The sequence below is a fragment of the Anguilla anguilla genome, chromosome 11, assembly GCF_013347855.1.
Source record: "Anguilla anguilla isolate fAngAng1 chromosome 11, fAngAng1.pri, whole genome shotgun sequence".
In the NCBI taxonomy this organism is placed as follows: domain Eukaryota; kingdom Metazoa; phylum Chordata; class Actinopteri; order Anguilliformes; family Anguillidae; genus Anguilla; species Anguilla anguilla.
The window spans coordinates 3,285,736-3,307,247 of record NC_049211.1 but is presented as its reverse complement, the minus strand read 5'-3'; the positions used below and the strand labels follow the sequence as shown (position 1 = coordinate 3,307,247).

The window sequence follows — 21,512 nt, the reverse complement described above, 5'->3', positions numbered from 1 at the left end:
AACTAAAAACTTTCTTCTGAATCGATTTATTTTGCAAAGGCAGAATTAGGAGAGGGGTAGGGGCTGCCAAAGGCATATATTACAGGCACACAGACGTTAAAAAAAGAAATTGCTAGGCATTCCTTGTCCCAATTAGTCCCTTATATGGCACGCAATGAAACCCGTCCCCGTTTTATTGGGCGTTTTTAAACACCTGGGCGCATTAATTATGGATCGTCATGGTTTGAAAGTGAACGCTGCACAGTGATGTGACTTCCATCTGAATGTGCTGCATTGCAGGGAATGTGCCACTCGCACTAATACAGCTTTATGTCTTTATTCTTTTATCTCGCCCGCCCCCCCCCCACACCCTCGCCCCCCCCCAACTCCTCCGTAAACCATTCTCAGGGCCCCGGTAGAGAAGCCCGACCGACGCTTCGACGTTTGAAGCCCCCGCCTTTTTGAGAATCACACGGACGCATTTTTTTTAAAAAGAACACCACGCCGAAGCGGTTCCGATGTCCGTTTGAAGCGAGCTCCCCCCCAAACACCCCCCCCCCCCCCCCCCCGCCCGGCCCCGCCCCGCCCCTGCCCCCCCACCCCCCCGCCCCCGTGTGGTTTAACGGTGTTCTTCAAGCCCAACGCGTCGGGCTGTGAAAAAGCCACGGCTGCATGTCTGCACGGCTGCGCGTGTGGTGCGTGTGGCGCGTGTGGCGTGTGTGGCGCGTGTGGCGCGTGTGGCGTGTGGCGTGTGGCGTGTGGCGTGTGGCGTTTCCACCGCGCCACGTCCTTTAGCGGGATTCCCCCCCCCCTTTCCCGCTGGGTTCGCGGGAATCCCCGACGGGGGGAAGATACCGCGAGGATTAGGCAGGACCGTTTGCCGAAGGAGGGGGTATTCTAATGTTACTGTGCTCCACTGATAAGACTGAGCTGACCTTTTTTTACTTTAATACACACATACAGACTTACATAAGCATGCGCGCAAGTACACAAGCCGTAGGTTATGTGCCCTTGAAACTGCGCTGTGCAGTGTGTGTGTGTGTGTGTGTGTGTGTGTGTGAGTCTGCATAAAGATACACACACACAAGAGAATGCCTGAACACTCTGCAGCCCACTCAACGCATCTTCTGAGAGGTGAGCGCATCCTGAAATGAAGCAAGGTATGGCTCAGTACTGTTTAGAAGTGTGTGTGTGTGTGTGTGTGTGTGTGTGTGTGTGTATGTGTATGAGTGCATGCATGTGTGTGTTTGTGACCATGTGGAAGCCACTTGGTCAAGTGGGCAATATCCCTGATATATATCATTATTTATAAAACAAACATATAATATAATCATGTACCATAATGTGTACTAATAATATAATATACAATGGCATTTAAACTATTATCAACAATAATATCAACACTACTATTGAGAGAGGAGCCTTGCATGAGTGACTGACTGGGACCTCACTCAGGAACTCTGAATGTCAGCACAGTGCATTGGGTCAGCCATTCGGGTGACATCACAGCCTACGGCCCAATCGATTGGTCGGCATTCAGGGTTTTCTCTGTAACCCTGACATCTTCTGCTCGCTCCTTCATAATCACTGTGCGATGAGGTTTACTGCGCTTGATATCATAAAGGAAGAAATGGTTTATGGGGCACGGTGGCGAATTGCAGGGAGGGGTTATGTATAGCGAGGATCTGCTACCATGGTGACAGACACAGCAGTATCTAATAGCAACCGGTTGCTAGGGAGCCCGTTCTGGACGGGGGGATAAAACAGTGTAGGAGGACGTATTGTGTGTGTTTACAGAGAGCCTGTCCAAAAGAGAGAGGGACAAGGTTCCCTTTGCGAAAGGAGAGCTGAGTCTGCACTGGGAGTCTCTGAGCCCCCTTGTGTAAAATGGGGATACGTAGGGTAACCGCCCCCCCCCCCCCCCCCAAGATCTCTACACCTCTCAGTCGCTCTATCCACAGCCCCCAACAACCCCAGCTCCTCCCCACGTTCCGTTTCAGATTCATACTGAACTAGAGAACACTTTACCTATCCCATCCATAACCCCCCAGCCCCCCCCCCCCCACCACTGGCAAGACATTTCCCCACCCCAGTCAGCTCAGCTACCTGTGGAACGTTCCCCCACCCGCAATGTCTCTCTGCTCATGGGAGCAGGCAGTTGCAGGAACTAACCCAAGAACAAAAAGATATTACACATCGATTATCTTGATTGAGAACACAGGTCCCAATGCTAATGGGTGTGGTCAGTGGCAGGAACTCACCCAAAAACAAAAAGATATTACACATCGATATTATCTTGATTGAGAACACAGGTCTCCCTTCTAATGGGTACGATCAGCGCCAGGAACTCACCCAAGAACAAAAAGATATTACACATTGATATTATCCTGATTGAGAACACAGGTCTCCCTTCCAATAGGTACGGTCAGTGGCAGGAACTCACCCACGAACAAAAAAATATTGCACAATGATATTATCCTGATTGAGAACACAGGTCTCCCTTCTAATGGGATTAGGCAGTGACAGGAACCCACCCAAGAACAAAAAGATATTACACATCTATATTATCCTGATTGAGAACGCAGGTCTCCCTTCTAATGGGTACGATCAGTGCCAGGAACTCACCCAAGAACAAAAAGATATTACACATCTATATTATCCTGATTGAGAACAAAGGCCTCCCTTCTAATGGGATTAGGCAGTGGCAGGAACTCACCCAAGAACAAAAAGATATTACACATTGATATTATCCTGATTGAGAACACAGGTCTCCCTTCTAATGGGATTAGGCAGTGACAGGAACTCACCCAAGAACATTAAGATAAAGCAGGAAGACTGCAGTAGGGCTGCCTGGCGGAACTCAGGGAAGCAAAACAACAGGCTTTTAGCCCCAAAGAGTCTTCACCCACACTTATCCTGCCCCCCCCCCCCCCCCCAGTTAGGGGATTAACAGGTGTCTTCCGCTCAAAGCTAGAACAGGATTATTTGAATGCTGATCCGAGTGTGCCATCGTGTCACAGCTTTTAAGACAATTTGAGGTGCTTTGATCAGTCGTTTTGAGCGCACGTTTAAGAAAGTTACTTTAAAAAAAAAGAAAAACATTTTTTAAACTTTTATACTCAAGGTTAAGGACATCTTAAACCTGAATATCAACTAAAAACCGGGCCGTGCTCCTACTTGGCCCCTGTTTGGCAGGAGTTTACCTCCCCTTGCACCTCAGAGAAAGGTTCATTTGAGCAAAGCGCATACTTACTGAAGTGCCTCAAGGCTACTGGCTCGCTCAAACAAACTGCCTGGAGCCACTGTCAGTGAATACACACTGGTCTTCAACCTTCAAGCCACATGTTTCTGTACCATTTTAATTGAGTTATAACAACTTCTTGTACTTTTTTTAAGTTGAGTTGAGCAAAATTATATTTATGATTTATAGTTTACTAAGTAGTCCCCGTAGTGGAGTTCTGGGGTGTTTTCATTGCACCCAGAATCAAGGTGTTCCTGAAAAGAGGCCTGTTCTGACAGGTAGATGGACAGGTAGAAGGACAGATGCACGCACGCACACGCACGCATGCACGCACGCACGCACGCACGCACGCACGCTTCACCTCCAGCTGGAACGTCACAGGACCACACGCTCCACAGCGCCTCCGTACCCACGGGACTCGCGTGATTGGTCAGCGAGAAGAAAAGCAGCGCTCTGATTGGCTCTGCCCTGCCTTCCCCGTCCTCTCTCTGTCTGTGAGAGTCTGATGGTGCCGGCCGGCCCGGCCCGGCCTACCTCCCGACACAAGCCATCGCCCCCCCCCCGGCGCCCCCCGGTTCCGTTTCCGACACAAACATTAGCCTCTCAGCGCCGCTATCAACACATCACAGACCCCAATTAGCGAGGCTCAGTATCGAGCGGGACCCGCTGCTCGCAGAAAGCCCTCGCTTGCTGTCTTTAAACACCGCTCTGCAGAGGGCGAGCGCTACTGCTGCTACTTAACATACCGAGGCCAGGCAGTGGAACGCAGAGGCAGCGGAGGGAGGGAATCAAAGATTTGGGGAAGGGGGGAGAAGTTGGGGGGGCGGGGGGGGGGGTAGACAACGCCCTCCGGAAGTCACACGTGTCCACGGGCGCTGTTAGGCCCCCTAATTTGCATCTCCTAATTAGGTTATAATAGGAAGCCGTCTGGGGCTCGCAGGCAGACAGAGTCATTAGCCCGCTCTTACGCAGGAGCAATTAACAGGACCGGCGTGGCTTTGAGCTTATCCACCTCAGAAATACAACAGGGCTGCTCAGCCCAACCCGCCGGTGCTGTTACTACTGCCTCCTGCGTCCAGTGTCCCTAAAACTGTGCTGCAATCACTGCTTCCTGTGTCCAGTGTCCCTAAAACTGTGCTGTTCTCACTGCTTCTTGTGTCCAGTGTTCCTAAAACTGTGCTGTTCTCATTGGTTCCTGTGTCGCTAACTGTGCTGTTCTCACTGCTTCCTGTGTCCAGTGTGGCTAAAACTGTGCTGCAATCACTGCTTCCTGTGTCCAGTGTGGCTAAAACTGTGCTGTTCTCACTGCTTCCTGTGTCCAGTGTGGCTAAAACTGTGCTGTTCTCACTGCTTCCTGTGTCCAGTGTCCCTAAAACTGTGCTGCAATCACTGCTTCCTGTGTTCAGTGTCCCTAAAACTGTGCTGTTCTCACTGCTTCTTGTGTCCAGTGTTCCTAAAACTGTGCTGTTCTCATTGGTTCCTGTGTCGCTAACTGTGCTGATCTCACTGCTTCCTGTGTCCAGTGTCCCTAAAACTGTGCTGTTCTCACTGCTTCCTGCGTCCAGTGTCCCTAAAACTGTGCTGCAATCACTGCTTCCTGTGTTCAGTGTCCCTAAAACTGTGCTGCAATCACTGCTTCCTGTGTCCAGTGTCCCTAAAACTGTGCTACAATCACTGCTTCCTGTGTTCAGTGTCCCTAAAACTGTGCTGCAATCACTGCTTCCTGTGTTCAGTGTCCCTAAAACTGTGCTGTTCTCACTGCTTCTTGTGTCCAGTGTTACTAAAACTGTGCTGTTCTCATTGGTTCCTGTGTTGCTAACTGTGCTGATCTCACTGCTTCCTGTGTCGCTAACTGTGCTGATCTCACTGCTTCCTGTGTCATTAACTGCGCTGATCTCTCTGCTTCCTGTGTCGCTAACTGTGCTGATCTCTCTGCTTCCTGTGTCGCTAACTGTGCGGATCTCTCTGCTTCCTCTGTCGCTAACTGTGCTGATCTCACTGCTTTCTGTGTCCAGTGTTGCTAAAACTCAGGCCTAACACCAGTGCTTGCATGTTGCCATATGGCCAGGACACCCTCACAAAGAGAGATATTAATATGCGTGAGAGTTTCCTGTTGAAATGAAGGAGATTTAGATACATTTAAATAGATAAACACTTAACAGCATGTCACCAGACGGTGAGCTTCAGTCTTAAGTTCTACAGACACACATTTGTAGGCCAGGATGTAGAGGACAGCTGGTCCACTTATTGGTCTTTATTGGCACTTAACAGAGTGACTTACAATGCAAACACACATGTACTGCATAATAATAATAATAATAATAATAATAATGACAACAATAAGAAGAATACATTTCACCTTATGAAAAAACAATAATGCTAATACATAGCTTTTTATTAAACTTAAATCTGGAATCTCAGCCAAGGAATTCCATTTAGAATGCAAAATGTAAATGTAAAAAAATAAATAAAATGAATGTGTGCCTTTGACAGCCTAATACATAATGTATAAATAAAACCCTTCAACATGGAGCAGTGTGTTTAAGATCAGCTTCCCCTTGTCTTAGCACAGTATCAACTTTGAAGGTTTATGGTGTTACGGGAGTGTTGGAGATTAATTCAGCGTCGTCTGAATTCAAAAAGCGGGATGGGGGGGGGGGGGGGGCGGGAGCGGGGGGCCGACCCGACTGCAGCATCTCTGAGTCTCTCATTGAGTCAATTTGTAGCTGGTCGTTCTCTCGTGAGAGTTTTGGGAGGGGGAAAAAAAAGAAAGAACTTCAGTGGCTTTTGATGAGGAGAGGTTCGACCGGTGGACGCCCTCGTCGGTCTCAGAACGGGGCAATTAGCCTCCCCTCTGTTCCCCCCCGCCCGGTATCCCGGGAGACGAGGACACGGTGTGGGATTCTTTAAACGAGCTCCGGGTCGATCGTGCCCCCGACCCCCCCCCTGCACCCCCGCCCCCTCCTCCACCCCCCGCCTCCCGCCTCTCTAAAGCTCCAGTCCCTTTGAGGCTCAGGCTTTGTGAGTCAGGTGCTCCACACCTCTACGTACCTCAACACTCTCTGGCTTCCCCCGCCAAACGCATTTCTGTTTCCGGAACATTCCTGGAAAAACCTTTTCACAGGGTCAATTTTCAGGAAACATCCTGCGTATATGTCAGCACTCCAGCAGGTCACTGCAGCACTGTTTTTGAAATGTCATTTAAAAAAAAAAATTTTAAGAAAAGAATAACGTCATTCGCGTTAATTTTATTGCAAGATTTTTTTTTTTGCAACAATGTTCTGCGAATCTAAAATTTTGGTACTTCTTTTCTGAACATTCTGAGATTTTGTTTCACCCCAGTAATGAACGATAACCATCAGAGGACAATCCCAGAAGGGGTGCAGAACATCTCTGCGTGACCTTGACGGGGCGTTTGGAGACTATTCTGGGCGTAACGTCACGTCACTATGTTCCCCACGCTTGTGAATTCGGGTTCGAGCGGGGTGCGCGCGCCCTGCAGATTCAGCTGCCCTGCGGTAAGTGACCTAACGAGCGGACGCACGCTTGTTAGCCGTGTTTACGGGGGGGTAAGTGCCGTGACAAATCCGCCAAATTCAGAACCAGGTGCTGAGTGCCCCCCCCCCATCCGCGGCCCCTTCCTGTAAGAGGCTCTGCTGGAGACAGGAGGCTTCCTGTGCCGTCAGCGCCAGCACATTAGCTATGGATCTTCTGTCTTAAATCACGCGCCCGCATGAATATTCACGAGGAGCCGCAGAGTCGGAGCGCGCTGACCTTCATCGCCGGCGAAGACGGGCCTCTCGCCCGCGATGCTGCGGAGCGTGACCGTGGGGCCAGTCAGTGCAGTCACAACGCACCAGTGTGCAGTCATAGTCATAACGCACCAGTGTGCAGTCACAACGCAAATAGCACACAGTTATACAGTACCAGCCAGCGTGCAGTCATAATGCACACGGTGCCATTGTTGAGAAAGCGGGTCCGAAGCTCAGGAGGAGGCCCGGCTCTCGCAGCCCCGAGGAAGGCGCTATGCTAATCAAATCAGCGGCGTAATGCTCCGCAGCGGCTGAGCCCAGCTCTGCTCATACATCACCCTCCCTGCTGACACCAGGGGGCGCGGCACAGACCTCCCAAACCTGCACCACCGCCCACCGGCTGAGCCCAGCTCTGCTCATACATCACCCTCCCTGCTGACACCACGGGGCGCGGCACAGACCTCCCAAACTGAACCACCGCCCACCGGCTGAGCTCAGCCATCAGCAAATGCAAATGCAAATGCAAATGCACACTGCAAACACTGAGCAAACAAAAATGCACACTGCAAAACACTGAGCAAACAAAAATGCACACTGCAAACACTGAGCAAACAAAAATGCACACTGCAAAACACTGAGCAAACAAAAATGCACACTGCAAACACTGAGCAAACAAAAATGCACACTGCAAACACTGAGCAAATGCACACTGCAAACACTGAGCAAACAAAAATGCACACTGCAAACACTGAACACGTGCAAATGCACACTGCAAACACTGAACACGTGAAAATGCACACTGCAAACACTGAACACATGCAAATGCACACTGCAAACACTGAACACATGCAAATGCACACTGCAAACACTGAACACCTGCAAATGCACACCGCAAACACTGAGCAAATGCAAATGCACACGCCGAGCAAATGCAAACAGTGTCTAAAAAAATGAGCACTTATATTACTTAAATTATCTGTGCTAGTACTTTGTAACAAAGAGCTTGTAAAGAGCTTTGTACCCTGCTGGCCAGTCTTTTCCAACTCTGGCACTTGCATCTTGGAGGTTCTACAGTACTTCAAATTTCCCAGCATTCCCCATCCCCCCCCCCCCCCCCGTTTATGAATGTGTCACGCGCGTGAGAATTATGAGAGGTGTTAAAGGGGTGATTATGGCAATAACACAAAAATATGAGGATCTGAAAGCCGAGAAACTGCGGGCATTTTAACACCAATGTGCTGAGCTCAGACCTTCTCTGCCAGTTACAAACACTCTTCGTTTGTCTCATTCTCTGGGTTTATATCTTATGCACTTTATGCAGCATATATAATTCACACTGTTATTTATAATCTTTTTTTTTATTTTTTTTTAAAGTTTATGCATTTGACTGACACTCAGACCTCCAAGGCTATAGTAGCATGCTACAGTAGATTCATATAATTCCACAGGGCAAAAGAAAAGCAACACCACAATCACTGAACAGCCAGCTTTACAGCAAGTACCCAAAAAACTTTAAAAAAGAGCAGCAACACAGACAACACAAAAATAAATAAATACATTAAAATTGGGACAAACAATTATCTAAAGGGAAACAACTGTGATTTGATGTGTGTCTTACAGGATTAAAACACCCCCCCCCCCCCCGAAAAAAAAACCCCCACTCCGTCCTTCACCTGTAGCCCAGAGCTTCCGAAGATTCTGATTGGTCCACACAGACCATTTCCCGCTAATGCCAGGCAGCCATCGGTTGCCAGGAAACATAATCATACACAGACTGACACGGAATACAAAGAAGATGAGGAGAGTGCGGTGGGGCTTGGGGTGGGGTGGGGGCAGGATGTTGGGGTGGGGGGGAGGGGGCGTGGGTAGATAGTAGCAGAGGTTGTAATGGCAAGCATGTGCATGGGGGTGGTTGTGGGGGGGGTTAATATCAGTCAGAAACGTAGAGCCGCTGTGTCGTTAACCCCTCGTCAGTGTTAAGCACGTTAAGTGTTAAGCGTGTGTATGCAGCACCCTCTCAGCTCAGGGGCAAAGACACGCCTCTAATTTAATTTCACACATGCACACACGTACAGTGCAGACTGCAGGGGGGAGAGCTTGTAACCCAAGATACGGCACTGACATTGTTCTCCTGAACAAGGCATGTCCCCCCCCCAATTCCTTCAGGAGAAATCCAACCATCACAAATGAGACGAGGCTGTAGAAGAAACTTTAAGCTCTGTAAGTCTAAGGCATCTGCCAAGAGCATGAATGCATTTTGATTAACCCTCTGAAGGGTAGGTTTTTTTTTTTTTTCGGAATGTTGGAATTCTAAGTCAGTGTCCTAGAACTCCACTGCCATCAGTTACCAGCGGTGATTGTTACATCAGCATTAGAATGTTCAGTTAAGAGAATTCTAATCGGATATTTATGATGTCACAGCTTAAAGGGTTAAAATACAGCACTGACTGACAGCTGACAAGTGAGTAATTGGTGCACAGCTATAACGCAGCGCGACTCGATCAAAGCTGAACCAGAGCGCTAGCTTCTGACAGCGGCAAGCGCAATACAATACAAAACGTCTCAATACATTTACATAATGTATATGATGCATATGTACACTTGCATGTTTTCTTTCCACCCACCATGTAATAAGTTTATAAACAAACTAATAAGCTATTGCTTCATAAAAAAAGCACATAAATAACAAACAAACAAACAGCCTGCAGAGATAGCAATCTGATCTACTGAACGGAAAATTCTGGATTTCCTCTTCTTATATTGCAGCTTGTCATTGTCAGTAATGCACTGTAGCGTACAACCTGTTTCCCCCCTGATCAATGCCGAGTACAGATCAATGTTCAGGGCGAGGGGTAGCAGGCACATTCCATCTCCACTCGCACAGTGTATCTGATTCATAATCAGGGATAATTTACATGACCTATTCCGATATTTATCTAACCCACACCACACACCACATTGATTTAATCCCCCCCCCCTCCCCCCCGATATACCCCTGCAGGGTCTGCATCTTAAACCTGCTAATATGGACTGCAGCTAAAGGTGCCTCATTCCTCTAGATTATGTACCCACGGTGAATGACTGATTGTTTACGTTACCATGGCAATATCGACCTAAGACTCGGAATGTTCTGAACAGTTCCACAGTGTGAGCACCCATAACGGGCATGATAATAGCATGTAGGCAGAAGATCAAAGGTATTCTGTATCAAAATATAGCTACATAATATACATATACTAAAAGCTGTGCAGCATAGTAAGTACTCAAAACATGATAAAAATGATAAAACGACATTTGGTGCGGTACTTGTGTGTGCCGCCAACCACACATTACTGAGAATTATTGAGAATGTTAAGCGTCATTATTGCTACGGTCAACCCAGGGAATAGCTGTCACAGTCACACAAAGGAAATGAAGACGCTGGCTGAATTATTTTACTTTAATAACGATGCCCGGCTTCAGCTGTGGCTGTCACTTCCTGTGCGGGGGGTACAGGAAGACCCCCCCGGGGGTGTCCGATGTGCCAGCGATGCCCGCTGGTGATGAGTCACCATCATGTTGGCCAACTGAAACCTAACACTAACCTCCCACCCTCTGGCCTGGAGTAAAGACAGCCGTACATTACATTTATCTGGCAGACGCTTTTATCCAAAGCAACGTACAATAAGTGCATACCAGAGGTCAATAGAACAACTACAAAACCACAGGTCCGATAAGGAACAATACTCACTATGTAACGGTTATCCATAGCCATGAACACAGTAAGTCCACTTCACACAGTAAGCATAGGCTAGGTCAGAAAGTTATGTTAAGTTGAACTAGGAGGCAAGACAGCGAGCTACAACATCAAGATAGCAATACAAGTGCAATATAAGTGCTGGATGGAGATACAAGTGCCACATGGAAGTGCAACAGGAACAAAGTAGAAGGATACAAGCGATAAGAGTGATCCTAGATTGGGAGTGCCCTGCAGAGTAGTGATAGTTAGTCCAGGTACAGTCTGAAGAGATGCGTCACCCAGTACATCACCCTGTGGGACTACCGGGCCACAATCGGCACTGGCACGGTCCGGATTCGATACCAGACCAAGCCCATCCAGGTACCAGGCCCACTTTAATGGTCTTAACGAAGGTGCAAAGGTACCACTAAAGTCATATTTATTCATTCAAGTCTCAAGCAAATTTCAGGTAGGAGGAACCAAGTCAAAATCAAGTCACAAGTCAACATGCTTATTTTCAAGTCAATTCAACTCAATCCAGACCAACAAAGAACCCATTTGTCACTCATTTTGTTCAGATAAATACATTTCTCTGAAAGAAAGTGAATATAGATTTCAATGGCTCTTTGGGACCAGCAGAATGCAATATAAAATCAAGAGTTCATGGTCTCCTTGCATTTCTAAAGGAAAACAATGAAATACGCTGTATAAAATTTTCCCCTTAGGCAATATATTAACATTCTACTTAAATGAAAGGACTTGATAAAAAAACTTTAAAAAATAATTCTACTTACACTATTAAGCGTGTTACTTAGCCTCAAGGGTTGCACTGACAGAGAACATCTCCGAGTATCTACGGGTTTTATTTTTACAGGGTTATATAAATCGGTGTGGACTTTTATTTGAATCTTAGTGGATTTGTTGTGCAGTGAAGGCCGGAAGGTCAAGTGATCTCTGCGCGCGGGCTGTTTAACATTAGTTAGCTATAGCTATAGCCAGCCATGAAAAATTTAAAACAACGTTAGCCAGCCACTTACCTTATCCCGGTGGAAATGGAGTAGATGCTTGCTTGTCAAAATTCGAGGTGTTCGCCGCTTCTCCTGTCACCGGTACTCCTTTATTTCCATTACATTTGTCTTTATAATTCAACTGAAATACTACAGGTTGAGAAATTCTTCGTGACAGTTACTCCACTGGCTAAAACGTCCAGCGTTAGGTAGCACTTACTAGCAATTTGCTTCCTACCATTTTCACAACCAATCAAAAGTTCCCTCAGCACAGGTATCGCAACCGTCAGCTGATCGATCACGTCGCGTTTACGATTATTTGGTTGTTTTCACGGATGGAATAACTGATGCGCTGGCCATTTAAAACAGGTCGATTTTAAAACAGAGAATGGGACAGATTCTGCCGCTCGCTGTTTCAGTGGCGATTTAATTTCAAGTCTAGGGTTCACATCCAGTCAAGTGAAGTCAAATTAAAGGTCGAGTCCAAGTCAAGTATCGAGTCAAAAATTGCGACTAATTGACTGGAGTCAACACCTTGTTCTAAAAGAAACTTGTACCAACCTCGTTGTTACAGTTTACATTATTTAATGTAAGGCAATATGATAGTTAGCACCAACACTTCCATTGTGTAAAAGCCATGAAGTGAAACCGAAATGAGTCACCTACTAATTAAACGGTGGTTATCCTTATCAGGACAATTACTGTTTTTAAATGCTGCATTCTCTATTTTTTGCTCACAAATTACCACTGTCATGCTACTAACACCCCACTCCACCCACAAACCTTCAGGCACACACAGACACATGCGAGGACAACACAAACACATAGCATAACATAACGTAATGATGAGAATAGGCCATTCAGCCCAACAATGCTCACCATTTTAAAACATTGAAGTGCACACGTGCACGCACACGCACACACACACGCACACCCGCACACACACACACACTCACGCACACCCGCACACACACGCACTCACACACCTGCACACACACACTCTACACTCAAACCAAACACAGTGAAGTGCACACGTGTACACGCACACGCATACACCAAACACAGTGAAGTGCACACACGCACTCACGCACACACACACACACGTACACCCGCACACACACGCACTCACGCACACGCACACACACACACACACACACACACGATGCCATGAAGCCCCACTCTAGCTGAAGTAGCAGCAGCACTCAGGAAGGTTCTCACTCCAGGACTGAGGCTACCGGTGTAAATAATGTACGAGAGAATCTGCTCCAATCAGAGGCCTGCTGGAGCTGGGCCGGGGATTGTGGGATAGGCACGGAGGTGCCCCAGCTGTACGCTCACTTATCTCCACACCGCTTTTCACTCCTCTCTGACTGTCCATTTCTCACCTCGACATCCTCTTCCCATGCCTTCTCACGGGGGGAGGGGGCAGGGGGTGGGGGGGATTACCAAAAATTTTGAGTATCCAGCCAGGTGTGAAAAGTAGCCAAGTTTCCTCCCAAGGGTGTTGGCACCTGGGAGGAAAATTGTTCTGTTGACATCATTTTTGCTAAAATAAATAAATAAATAAATAAATAAAGCAATCTTTAAATATGTGTCTAAAACTAGCCAGCCAAACATTGGTGTGCAGTCAACCATTCAGCCCACAGCAGGCCCGTAGGGAAACTCACTGATCTCACAGCCTCACGCTCACGTCACAAACCACAGGGCATGACAGTGCGCAATCAGCATGAATCATTTAGTACTGTATGAGCTGCCATCCATTGCTAATACTATAATAATAATAATAATAACAATAATAATAATATTATTATTATTAATAATAATAATAATAATAATAATAATAATAATAATAATAATAATAATGTTGTTGTTGTTATTATTATTTTACTACTGGCTGCTTGTTTTGTCTTATTTTGGCATGAACACTTAATTCATTTCCAGATTTCTCAGTCTACATAAGACTTAAATGTTGTTCTGCTTTTCCGTTTTTATCCGGGAGTTTGTTTATCAGCCCAAAAGGGGTCAGTGAGAAGGGTCGACAAATAATTTTCAATTTTCCCCTCAAACGGCTCTGACCGGGTTTTTCAGTTTCCTCTGGGACACTGCTGTGTTTGTCACTTTTGTGAGCTCGTTCAGTTGTAACAAGCACGGAACCGTCCAGACCCACGGCGCAACTCGCTTCCGCAGACACATTTTAGCTGGCACCACCTGCACATGCGTCCCACTAAACGAAGCACCACCTGCGCGTGCGTCCCACAAAACAAAACGCCCCTGAAAGGTCATCCGTGAGTGAGTGACTGAGTGAGTGAGTGAGTGAGCACAATTTGCCATACGTGGCCCACGGTGCCAGTTCCTGTGCGCCGTGGGAAAAACTGTGCACCATAAATGTATTGATTGAGTGAGTGAGTGAGTGAGTGAGTGAGAGATTCAAATGAATTTTCGTCTGTGCGCTACTTGACTGCTCTTCTTTGACGTTTTCTTGGCTGGAAGAGTGGCATTTTCGAAACTGAAGAATAAATGCTTTGTTATCTGCTAGCTTGAAACAATACTGATACAAGACACAGTATCCTGCCAAAATTGGGAATCAATTTTCTGTCCCTTCCAATATCGTTCAGCCTTTCTTTTGCGCTCTCCCTGCTCGTCTGACTGCCAGAGTCTTCCAAAATACCTTCTTTTTTTTTTTTTTGAAAATGCCTGCTTGCAGTTGTGTTTCTTTGCCAAGATGGGTTAGTATCTTACTTTCCTGCAAACCTTTCTTGAGAGCGTTGTGAAATGCCTGTACAGCGAGGACAGCTGGCATTTGGATCTCTTACAAGCAGTACTTAAAGATGCAAAGAAAGGATGTTCGGCCTGAGCAGCTGGTTCCTAACGGAAAGCCTATCTTTAGATAAGGAAATGTTTCTGAACTGTTTGGTGGTAGAATCGGGGGAAAAAACATTCGTATCTATCCTGTATTGGTGTTATCTCTGATGTTTTAACCACTAACCTTTTTTTCAGACAATTTAAGACAAATAAAACAAATAACTTAAATTGAAAAGTTTGGCCACCCCTAGGTAAAAATGTGTATGTTGGCCCACTACTGGAATGAAGCAGACCCAATTTCTACATGGCTAAGCACGACATCTTTTTTCTGCTTGAGACGACAGGTGCCGTAGCCGTGGAGACGGTGGGAAACGAGCCCTGTGACTTATCCTCTGACTGACTGGGAGCTCACAGAGCAAACAGTCTGCTGTACAACCTGGCCTGCATGGACACTGAGGGCAGCAGGCTAACCCCACAAATCCACTGAGACAACAAAGCTCCCCCCCCACCCCCCAAAGTCAACTGTAAGTTATGGCAAATTTGTCCTGAATGTGAGAGTTAGAGTAAAATGATGGCCACAAAGCCTTTTTTTTAAGCTTTAAGAGAATATCTTAGCAATTCATTGGCGGTGGTGGGGGAGGGGGGGGGTGTTGGATTGGATTAATGGTGACAAAAGAAAAATGCTTCTAAATCAGGCTGCTTCTTTGAAAGTGGAGAAATGTCCTGATAAGCCAGAGATAGAAACTGTGGCACCAGTTCCCTCCCTCTTCCTCCCTAGAGATCTGGGGGTGTTGAGAAGATAGATACCCCAAAGGAGCACATCCCCCTCCCCACAGGGAGTAGCTCTGCCTGGGTGTACAGCAGTCATAATTCATATGAAAAATGTTTATCTTTTCAGAGCTCACTTAATATCTGAATCAAGTCATGTTGTAACATTCAGAGTTGTGTTGATGGAGATGTGGTACAGTAATTACATGGCACATACACACACATACACACACACACACACTCACCTCACACAACCACACACACACACACACTCAACCACACAGACACACACACATACACACACACACAGACACACGCACGCATGCACACACACACACACACACACACTCAACCACACAGACACACACGCACACATACACAAACAAAGGCATGCACACACACGCACACACACACACACACACACACACACACACCTTACTGCAGTTCTCTGGAAAAGGAAGAACCCTCCGAACCCTCATTAGGAGAGGTGTTAGACCAGGGGCTCGAACTGCAGCCACTAACAGAAGGAAGTTGATTACATTTCAAACACCCATTACTTAACTTCGCTCCCTCCACCCCCCTCCTATGACATTCAAGCAGAGCCACAGTGCGCTCTAAACAGGCAGTTAGTTCTGCACAGACCTCAGTTAGCCCGTTAGAAGTGGGCATAGAGGGCTATATAACGATAAGCTATCGGCATTTGGGGGTCAGTTGATACTTTGTGAGGATTTAGGGCGCAGATAAACAGAACCGAAAAGGCTGTTTTTGTTTTGTTTTTTTTTCTTTTCTCTCTGAGCTTTAGAAACTGTGCCTCCAAACAGGGTGGTTGCAGGTTTGATACGCAGGAGGTGCTTCATCTCAATTTCTTTAGCACTGTATATATCTGACAGCTTGTATAATACAGTACAAATATGCTAAATAGGCTAGTCGCCCTAGGTCAGGGGTGTCCAATCTTATCCAAAAAGGGACAGTGTGGGTGCTGGTTTTTGTTTTAACCCGGCACTATGACACCTGATTCAACGAATTAACTAATAATGGTCTTCAGTTGAGGCCTTGATAAGCTGAATCAGGTGTGTTACTGCTGGGCTATAACAGAAGCCTGCACCCACCCTGGCCCTTTTCGGATAAGATCGGACACCCCTGCCCTAGATAATGACCCCCATTTCACAAATAATTCATAGTTACAGCAAGAGCTCTGCAAAATTTACTCTGCAGTCCAAAATGTGGAAAATGACAGCAGACATATTTTGGCAATCCCACCGAGGTTTAGGGACCTGTTATTTGACAAAGGTCATTTGTCAAGGTCAGTCTGACCAACATTGAAACCAAAAAATTCACCATCAGATGTACTGCGCTTGGGTGCAAGGGTAGCTTTTCCGTTGCTTAAATGGGGATTGTGGTAGAACACAGCCTCCTCAGCGTTATCTAACAGAAAGGCACAAATCTCACCCGATCCTAAAACTGCTCTCAAACTGTTTTTGTTTTGTCTAGCTTGATTAACAGGTGTGCCAGCCGGCTGAATAATTCATACCCTTTGGCAGGTAATTCCCTTTCTCATAATTAGACCTCATGCCGGAGCATTCTCTCTCTCTCTCTCTCTCCCTCTCTCTTCATATCACCTTCAGATTCTCGAGCGAAAAGACAGAGTTCACTTCGGAAAAAAAAGCCTTTTCGATTTTCATTTCAAAGGGAAGGGGATTTTAAGGTGCAGAGAGGTACATCCTCGTTATGTAGGTTTGAGGACAGAACTCGACAAAAGCTCAAAGAACAAACACTTCCTGGAAACTGGTGCATTCTGGTGCAGGTGTGAGGGGCGGAGCCAACATGGGTTTTCAATCACAGACTCAAATGGACCATGCAAATACATTCACTACCACCAGGGGGAAAAAAAAAAAAACCAAAACATTTTGATTGGTTATGAACAGATCATTTTTGTTGATGTTCCATAATGGCTCCATCTTTAATGTCCTTCTGAGAGGCTCACTCCCCCCAAATTGGTAAAATCAGTGCATAGCGGTTTGGGAACCGAGCTTGTGCTGTTACTCCAAGGTTGCAGGTTCCATTCCCCGGGGACGTCCTTGCTATTGCACCTTTTGGCAAAGTCCTTACTCAAGAGGACAACCTGAATTGCTTCAGTAAATATCCAGCTGTACAAGTGGATTGTAGGTAAAGAATGTAGGTTGGGGAAGTTGCTCTGGATAAGAGGGACTGCTCAAATGCCTCAAATGTAAAAATGCAAGATCATTTGTCCTTGTTGCAGGTGTTACCAAAGTTCTTCAGGCTGTCGACCAAACTGCCTAATCAAGGGAATAGCTGTGATTGGATCAGCGAACTAACAGCCCAGCCCAGGAAACCAATCATTTGCTGACTGTGTGATAACATCACCTTTTTGACTGGACTCACATGACCATCTAAATAAGACTCGTTTCTCAGGCAGAGAGGAAGCGAAATAAATAAAACCAATTCTCATGGCCATGCACTTAGCAAACAATCAAGTGAAGAAATAAAATGCAAAGCACAAGAGATAGAATTTAGGGCAGGTGGGCACTGGTGCTGATTTTCTGCTTATTAATCCCTTCGTTGTTAATCAAGCAAAATCTTAAAAAAAACAAATGAAGGGAAGTTTATCTGTTGAAAAGTTGGATTTATGCATGATTATGCATGGAACTTTAATGCATTCGGGAATGCATAATCAGGCAAATCGTTACAGTAAAGTAACAGAAATCAACGGATGTTTCAAAAGTCAAGGGTGGTACTGTATGTGTGTGTGTGGGGGTGTGAGGGGGGAGGGTGTGTGTGAGGGGGTATATGTGGGGGCGTATGTGTGATGTATGTGTGTGTATGTGGGGGGTATATGTGGAGAGTGTGTGTGTGTGGGGGTGTACGTGCAGGATGTGTGTGGGTTTTTTGTGTGGTGTGTGTGTGATGTATGTGGGTGTATGTGGGGGGTATATGTGGAGAGAGTGTGTGTGTGGGGGTGTACGTGCAGGATGTGTGTGGGTTTTTTGTGTGGGGTGTGTGTTGGATGTGTGTGTGATGTATGTGGGGGGTATATGTGGAGAGTGTGTGTGTGTGGGGGTGTACGTGCAGGATGTGTGTGGGTTTTTTGTGGGGGGTGTGTGTTGGGTGTGAGTGTGTGTGTGTGTGTGTGTTGGGTGTGTGTTGGGTGTGTGTGTGTGTGTGTGTGTGTCGGGGGGGGCATTGGCTTTGATGTTCCCCACCAGGTGAGCAGCCCACAGGGTGGTCATGCCCGCTGCATTCAAAGCGCTCTCTCTCGCTTTCATCCTACCGACCCTCAAACGAATCAGAAGCTAAGGTACTGAGCCAAAGGCAAACAAATAAATAAAATGAGTCCCGGATGAAACAGAGCCCGGCGTTCCTGTGACCCTGCAGAGATCCAGAGATCCCTTAGAGCAACCCTCCCTCTTCACTGCCTGGCTCGCTGAGCGCCATGGGAGACGGCTAACCATGCCCCCCTGCTTCTCCAGCAGCGCCTGCGGTGAGGTATCAGACCCCCCCCCCCCCCCCCGGAACGTGCGTGGGGGCACGTACAGCACAGCGGGGGGGGGGCCCGCTCCTCCATCCTGCCAACCGCAGATACGGTTCCCGCTCCCTCCTGAGAGGGTCAGGGGGGAGGAAGGTTCGGCACGCCAGTATCGGCATGGCAACAAATTATTAATAACCCGCCGCACGCTCGCACCGCCGCCAGGGCAGGAGGTCCCAGGGACGGGCGCGGGACGTGGCCCGGGGGGGTACATCGCCTCTCTTTCTTTCTTTACTTCTCTCATTATTTTATCCCCCCCCCCCCCCCTCAATGCTGAAAAGGGCTCTCTGGAGATATTAACCCGCTCTGTTCGCAGGGTTTTGAAGCTGAATGGGGGGGGGGGGGGTGTGTGTGTGGAGACTGGGATGTGCATGCGGGTGTTATACGGTGAGGGAGGGGGCATGGGGGGGGGTGAGGGGGGAGTGTGTGGGGTGTTATACGGTGGGGGGGGCTATGCGCTAGGACTGGCGACCCCCGGGCTCATAAGAGTGAGCCCTCGGTGCGAATCTAACTCCACCGCTTCCCCTGGTGCTCACCGCCGTCTCCCCGCAAACGACTGGGTCTAATGCCCGTGTAGCAATCATTCCTTTTTTAAAAATAAAACCAGATTTTATTCACTTCATTTCCATTTTTATCCCCCCAAAAAACAGAACTGCTAACCATGTCTCTTTAGCCAGGTCTGTGGTGTTCCCCACACCTGGGCCAGAGGCACTGCACCACCTGCCGCACACCTGTCCCCCAGGTACTGACTCTGTCACACCAGATGGGCTGCAGCAGGGCTGTTCAGGCTCACCTGAAAAGGGCCAGTGTGTGTGCAGGTGAGCATGGCTTTTGTTTTAGCCCAGCACTCTGACTTTGCTTATTGAAGATCCCCCCCCCCCCCCATTTTGTTTTCCATCACACCCCATGCAACACTGTTGAAGTACTCCATCGTTTCAAATAATAATCAGCCCCCCCCCCAGCCCCCCCCAGGCCACGCCATTGATCCCTCTTTGCATTACAGAGAGCCAGTTGCCTTCCCTGCTGTGACTGCAGATGATTCTCACAAAGAGAGAGAGAACGTGAATCCTCCCCAGCAGACGCCCCAGCCAATCACGTTCGATAACAACCTGCTACAGATCATCAGCACCAATCAGTCAAAATACACAGGCTTATCATGAAATTATTACAGCGTTGTTATCGTGACAACTGCCGTTGCCATGGTAGTGAGTGATCCGAATCCACCGGCTTGCCTGAACACACGTGTACACACACAAATATGGCCGCTTGTAAAAAAAAAAAACAAAAAAACAAAAAAAAAAAACGATTGTGTGGACAGTCGCCCCAAAAAAAGTCGGATTTCAAATACCAATCCCATTTTGAACGTTAAGGCCTGCTGTCTGAACACAGGCCTCAAACTAACCCCGGTCTGTGCTGAGGTGTGGCAAGGCCCTGCTGAGTGTCAGTCACATGCAGCTACAAAGCCCGGATTCGAACCCGCAAGCCCAGACTAAGCCTGTGCTCCTGATGAGGGCGTTTGCAGGCTGGACGCATTCAAACCCTGCGCAGTCCGGCTGCTCTGACGAAGCAGATGCAGACTGCTTTACAGTGGAGTTCTGCTGCAATGCGCATCACTCAATCAACCTGGAAGGAAAACTAAGCGATCACTGCACAATTGCTGGGACTTAATCGATTAGTTTAATCATTTGTTCTTCATTTTGTCTGACAATTAAAGCCAAGAACTGTTTTTTTTCTCTTCTTCACAAACAGTTTGGCAAGTTCAGTGATCATTAAAAACTTGCTTGTCGCTAACTGTGAAGGAGAAAATGCAACACGAAGCTGACGGAACTGGAGCAGAAGGTGTGCGTTTTACTGACAACACAATGCACAATGCAGCAAAAAAAAAAAAGTGTGTTTTCTGCTTGGGTGTCTCCATGGAAATAGAAATAATTGATTTTGAGAAACCCAGAAAAAAAAGCCATTTCAAAAACATGGGGTGTTTGTTGTCATCTCTCTCTCTCTCTCTTTCTCTCGCTCTTTCTCTCTCTCTCTCTCTCTTCTCTCTTTCTTTTTGTAGAGGGGTGAAGAGGTGACAGAAGAGAGACACTCTGCAAAGCTGAGCTTTGCTTTAACTCCCTCTCTAAGTGGAGGCAGGCATTCGACAGTCTTGTGAATATAAGACAAATGGATCAATCAATAAATCAATCAACCTGTCTATCTGACTATCTCTCTGTCTCTTTCTCTCTCTCTCTGGAATTATTTTCCTCTCGTAGTTTTGAAAGCTCATTCATGTCTCTCGACCAGCCCTGACACTCCTAAGAAACCCTATAGTGCTGTTTATAGCCCTGTTCCACCAATCACAGCCCTCATGGTTAACAACCCAATTTTGTCAAGGTAATGGGGCTTATTAACAGTGACAAAGCACAAGCACACACACACACGCTCTCTCTCTCTCTCTCTCTCTCTCACACACACACACACGTGATCACCCTCTTCTCAGAATCTTTGAGCTCAAGTTATCCTACTAATCCCAGTCAACCCCTGTCAGTTATATACTGTAGATATAACCACAACGTGTACAGTATGTATTTACATATGTGTGCCTTGGGCTCACTCTACTCTGCATTGTGTTGTTTCGATGACGGAGACTGGACTATGCCATTATCAGTATCTGCATTCATTATGCGGAATCGTCTGTAAGAGAGAGCATTTAATAAAGAAA

General features: G+C 47.1%; 1 protein-coding gene across 1 annotated transcript in view; it reads right to left on the bottom strand.

The window, feature by feature from the left end:
* Window positions 1-12,080, bottom strand: part of LOC118208519 (leucine-rich repeat neuronal protein 2-like) — an 83,761-nt gene extending 71,681 nt beyond the window's left edge. Inside the window, 1 exon segment of the mRNA XM_035383274.1 lies at window positions 11,728-12,080. The gene's annotated coding sequence lies outside the window, so the exon portion shown is untranslated.
* Between the last annotated feature and the right edge of the window lie 9,432 nt (window positions 12,081-21,512).